Source organism: Pavona decussata, unplaced genomic scaffold (genome assembly GCF_977016875.1).
Source record: "Pavona decussata unplaced genomic scaffold, jaPavDecu1.1 SCAFFOLD_233, whole genome shotgun sequence".
NCBI lineage: Eukaryota > Metazoa > Cnidaria > Anthozoa > Scleractinia > Agariciidae > Pavona > Pavona decussata.
In genome coordinates this window covers 3,378,212-3,384,211 of record NW_028145638.1, presented here as the reverse complement: position 1 = coordinate 3,384,211, position 6,000 = coordinate 3,378,212, and the positions used below count along the sequence as shown (strand labels likewise).

The following is a 6,000-nucleotide window of genomic DNA, read 5'->3' as shown; positions in this document are numbered from 1 at the left end:
GCTCAACTGGGAACATAATTGAATGTTTGGGGAAAAAACGCGAGAGTAAAGAATAGAGATCAAGTAGACACATTTGAATTCGTGTGGTTCATGGGCCGTAAACGCGATTCTCAATCTTTCTATTATCTTTTCGGATAATTCACTAGATTTTTGGGTGAGCTAGCTGGAGTTTGTGATAATCTGCCGGAAAAACCTTATTGTTTTGAATTGAAACAACATTATTTTTACGCGGTCATAAAGGTTTAAGTCAGTGTAACCTCAATTGAATGCCAACACCTTTCGATAGAAGCAAGATTATTCAAGAAATATTTTTATTCAAAGTTTAAACTCATAAAGACAGTGTTTTAGGAGATCGCCAACCAAGGTGATTTTTTGTGTCGGATCGATCAGGTCAAAGAAATACTGAAGCGCGGCGAATCAATTGGCGTACGTGCACCGCTTGATTCGACCTAGCTGCTGTATATACAGTCGAACCTCCATGTGCGACCACCTCTCGCAAGCGACCGCGACCACTTTTTGAGGTGACGGCTTTACAATTTTTATCGTTTTTAACCTCTTGTAAGCGACCACGCTACTCAGAGCCTACGAGGAACTTTTAGTGACAACCTGGCACTGCTCGTATTATAACTAGGAAAATACATGCGATAAATTCTCTTCTAATAAGCAGCATCATGGGCCAATTGTTCAAAGTGTGATAAAGCTAATCCTGGATTAACGTTAACTTTGATTCGAGTTTTATTACTAATCAATAAAGATTCTCCCAAAAGATTTCTGTCCCTCAGTTTGGACTTAGACTAGCTTGAAATAAGCCCTTTAAACCATTTTGAACAAGCGAGATGAAAACACCGATTAACTTTTAAGACGCCTTTTAATCGTGGATTAGGGTTAATCCATGGCTTTCGCTGAGCACGCGCACTTTGTTACAAACAAAAATTTTTCCTTAGCAGACTGGGAACTAGCTGAGCGACGTCGCCCTGCTTGCAAAGCGCGATGGGATTGAATGCTGGCGGTGCGCGTTTTTTCACCTTCGGCGCGAAAACATGAGAGATGTCATCGAAAAACAGTCCAAAAAAGGTCAGTTTACTTTCTAACACTTCCTAAAATGTGTTCATTATGCTCTATTTACAATTTACATTTTATTTGTTTACTGGTAAGGTAAATTTTAATCCTGTTTTCAGGTGTAAATGACTTAACGAAGCGCCATGTGCAAAAATTTGGCTCGAGCATGGCCGCAGTTGGGCCGTGGAAAAATTGATGGTTACAACAAAAGAACAGCTTGACGTATAACTTTGGTTGCTAGTGTGGATTGAGAAAGTAAAATCCTGACTTAGGAAGCATGTGAAGCTGCCAAGGGATATTCCAGGTAAAATCTTTTGTTTTCTTGTGTTTACATATGGTGATAAGGTTCAATCTGGTATAGTCCTAAGAAAAGCGGTTGCTTCTGTGAGTACCGGACTACAGATGACGTAAAATAAAAGAAACAAAAGACGGAAAACAAAACAACTCCAAACAAGACCTAACCACAATAGGTCAAAAACAATACAAATACAATGCTTTCCGGTACCTGCAGGAAGACCCCAAAAAGCGGGACGGTGTATGTGAGAGGGGGAAGGGGTGGGGGGTACTCTTGGAGTCCTAGAGCAAACAAATTTTGTCCTTGAAGCCTGTACCAGACGTAACTAATTGATGACATCAATGGAAATCAATGAGTAATCAATACATTAACTAATCGAAAGATAATCAGTTGATTAGTCATTGATTATTGCCGATGATCAATGAGTAATCGATGAATAATAATAATAATAAATATGAAACTATATAACAGAAATAATAATCGATAGGCCACAAAATTTAAAGTCATCAATTAGTCATTGATTACATGTACATTGATTAGTCAAAGATGACATCGATTAGTCATCGATCTAATCCCATGGCTACACAAACCATACCAAATCAAAAATAAAGAAATAAAAACAATTTCATATTTACATTAATAAATTGAAACGACCACCTCAGATGGGTAACTTACCCCAGCAGGAAAACTGGTCGAAAATTTTACGCGTATATTTTCCCGACTGTGATAGCCAGGAAAGTGAGACAGACAACTGGCACAACTCGACCTTCTGAAAATTTCCTTTTCGGAAATTTTACCATCCATCAAATTAATATGATGCAAGCTGTTTCATTTTTCTCATAGTTGGCCTATACATTATAATAGAATAGCGTTGAGTCTTGCATTCCTATGAATTCAGTTACTTTCCCGTAGAATTTGAAGAACTTTGAAGCAATTTTGTTTGAACCAAATTATAATTTCTTTTAGTAAATGCTCAATTCTTAATCTGAAAGTTTCTCTTAGCAAGTTTGATGATTTATGATGATGCTCAATTTGCAAAAATGGGCTCGCACATGTCACAATTGGTTTTACATTAGTATTGAAGTTATCACCATACTTGCAGAGTTCCTTCAGCCCCCAAAAGAAAAATGTTGGTTCCAGAAAATATTCAACCCCACCACCACAGAAGGTCAATGGATATCCCAAAGGGGAGGGGTGGCTAAAAGGCATGCAAGGGGCTGGAAGTGTCCATATGAGAAATTTCTCCACAAGGTGAGGAAATCCATGAAAAAATTGTAAGCTATAAAGGCACAAAGTTGGCAGTTGCCATTGCGGAAAAATAATAATTATTATTACTCAGGACAAAAACAGCACAACCTATGCATCACTCTGCAAAAAGTCATTTTGGTATCTAAGTGTTGTCTGTTTATTATCCCTCTATAAAGCGAAAGTAAGGTGCACCTTTCCTTCGTCTGACAGGTATTTTTCTTAACTGTTTGACTTTATGATGCAATTAATCGGCCTCTGAGGCCCTAACCGTAACTTCATGATCATTTAAAGTTAAAGTTTTAAGGTATCAGCCACCCTTCAGGACCGTCCGCGCGCGGATCACGGCCATATTTGAGGTTTCAACGTTTTCAATAAGATATACTTGAGAGCTTTCTTTTAAAAAAAAATCAGAAGAAAATATTTATTCCGTCGAAAGATATCGGGGGTAAAAGAATTTTTCTCGTAAATTATCTTAATTGATCGTTGACAAGAACTGTCATGCCCGTGTCATATACCAGTTAATGAACTAGTAACGTGATACCAAGTGCGTGCTTCGACATAACACGTGCGAATTGTCTTTGTGTTGTTTATAGCCTTTAGTATTCTCCGTGGATATTTAGCGTTTGCTTCGGTTAAAATGCCGCCAAAAAAAAAGAGAAGGTCGTGTCCGTTTTCGTCATCGAAACCGAGAGCGAAAAAGAGATCGAAGAGCGGGTTTGACAAAGAATGGGCCGCAAAATTGGCAGAGAGCGACAAAGGCTCATTTTATCGGCAGGAGAAGTGGCTCGAGGAGAAAAGCGAAAATGCTGCAGTTGCTGAGAGTGCAAGCCGCTCCAAAATCCAGCTTGAAGACCCAGAAGAAGATAGCCAATCAAGCTCATCGACCCCATCTGCTGATGGAACGTGGAAAACGATAAGCAGTCGAGCTATCGTATCGAGCGAAAAGCTGCTTGAGAAACTGGACGAGTCTGTGTCTTGTCGATTTTGCCAGGGAAGAGTCCAAGTCATGGAAAATGTAGCGACTAAGCATGGACTTGGTTCTACCTGGAGAATCCAGTGCGAGAATGAAAGCTGTCCGTCGCACAACGCAAATTCTGTTTTTAATTCTTCCGAGAAGAGCAGAGCGTTTGAAATAAACACACGCACGACTGCAAAATAATTATTTCCCGCTACTTGCCGCGAAAGTTTGTTCCTGTTACGTGTTACCTGTCAAAGTCCTATTGTTCGAGAAAATTGACCCCTCTCTGATATCAATCAGAATAACCATTTAGGTGTTATAATCTCATTCCAGGTAGGATGCCGCCAAAAATGTATTTTCTATTATATCTCCGAACGCAAATTTGGCCGATTGACTCGTACGTTTTGAACTCCAAGTCGGCAGCCTTTCAATCAATTTGGCTAAAATTTGGCCAGAGTGATGCCATATATCTCTTCTACAAAACCGTGTCTGCGAATTTTAATACTCCTTTTGATTTTAGAGCTAGAGCTTTTTTTCCACAGGGAGTGTTGACTAATTGCTTTCCCCAACTTCATTTGCTAATAAAAGAGAAACAAACGAACTTGTCAAAAATCTGAGACACGGTTTTTTAGTGGAATGTGTTGAGAAGCGAATGCGGTGTTAATTGTTTTCTTCCGTTTATTTCCGTTGGGAGTGGAAAATGATTTATAGAGACGTGTACTTTTTCACAAAGCGTTCCAATTTCGAAACACATTTAAGTAAATAGTTTTTGTTAGTTCAAATCCATAATCTGGAATTATTAAGCTTTTAAAAAATATATGGTTTATAGGGGTTTTTATAAAAACAACTAACGCTACAGCGATCCGCGCGCGGACGGTCCTGAAGGGTGGCTGATACCTTAAAATAAATCAAAGCCCTCAAATGAGGAAATTAAAAAGTTTCTGAATCCAGCAAAAAAAAAAAAACTGAGGAGTTGAGCCTGTTCGTAGCTCCACAGGCGAGTTTCGTGTCATAAAATAGTAACTTTTATTTGATAAAAACCTGAAAAATTCATTTCATTCAAGAACTGTACAGAGACAACTACAATGTGCCAAGACTTGAATCTACAGACTAATTCCTTTGAAGTGCTTTCTTGTTCTTGCAGCCAGTTTTCGACTGGGTTTTCAAAGTCCTTCAAATTCTACTTGATAAATTTAAATCTAGCGTTGTATCGCTGGTGGTGGGGGGTCCTCAAAGAACCCCCTGGAATGGAATTTCCAGGGAGGTGGGGGGAGGGTCTTAAGTGAAAAATCCCTTAGGTGGGGGTATGGATATTTTCTGGAACCACACAGTCAATTGTAAGGTGGAAAGGAGCTCATAACTAGCAAGGCAAATTGATTTGTTGTTATTTTCGTGCAACAAGAGACTCTTTTTTTAACTCTTTTTTATTTATTTATTTATTTATTTATTTATTGTTATTAGCCAAAAGGACAGCTTGACATATAACTTTGATTGCAAGTGTGGATTGAGAAAAAGAATCTCCTGACTTAGGAAGCATGTGAAGCTGCCAAAGGATATTCCAGGTAAAGTCTTGAGTTTTCTTGTGTTTACATACGGTTTTTCAATCTGGTACAGTCCTAAAAAAGCGGTTCCTTCTGTGAGTACCGGGATTTAGATGATGAAAGACAAAACAAACAAAATACAGAAAACAAAACAGGTCCAAACAAGACCAAACCACAATAGGTGTAAAACAATACAAAATACAGTGCTCTCCGGTACTTGCAGAGGTGGGTTGGGGGGGGGGGGTACACTTGGAGTCCTAGAGCCACCAAATTTTTGTCCTTGAAGCCTGTATCACAAAGCCTTTCTCTTCTTAGTGTCTGACTCTGGCTGAATGGAGTGTAGGGTCCAGTTGTATGAAGCATCTTAAGGACGATCGCGCGAAAAAGTTCTGCCCCACAGATTTTTTTCATAGTTTAGGTATGGTCAGCTAATAAGTTATTGATGTCAGAAATGCAAAAAAAATTGGGGGTCACCAACTTCGTTTCAGAGATACAGTGCTGGAAAAATACCCTGATTTTGAAAAGTTGGGCCTTCGTAACTAAAATTGATCTCCACAGTTTTAAGTTTAAAATTTTCAAGATGATTAACTGGAGACAAACTATTTTAGTCAAATTTTATCTAAGCGTATATGTTTCGTAAATTAGTCCAACTGGTGTCATCCTTGTAATTAAATGTAGCCCTTAAAGAGGACATTCGCGATCGTCACATAGACAAAAATGAGTGTAATTCGATGGTGTGTGGACAGAAAAATAGAAAATAATCAAACTTCTGCCCCATAGATTTTTTTCATTTTTCTCTAAAACGTAGACAATTGATAGAGAAAGTGATCAATTGAAAAAAAAGTGGGGGTCACCAGACATCTAAGAGAGTTATAATGAAGACAAGCTAGCCGCTGTGG

General features: G+C 38.6%; 1 long non-coding RNA gene across 1 annotated transcript in view; it reads left to right on the top strand.

The window, feature by feature from the left end:
* The first annotated feature begins 1,005 nt into the window (after nucleotides 1–1,005).
* Nucleotides 1,006–6,000, top strand: part of LOC146458430 (uncharacterized) — a 39,410-nt gene continuing 34,415 nt past the window's right edge. Inside the window, exons 1-3 of the long non-coding RNA XR_014858273.1 lie at nucleotides 1,006–1,074; nucleotides 1,179–1,363; nucleotides 5,022–5,122. This is a non-coding gene — a long non-coding RNA (uncharacterized LOC146458430). The remainder of the gene's footprint in view (nucleotides 1,075–1,178; nucleotides 1,364–5,021; nucleotides 5,123–6,000) is intronic.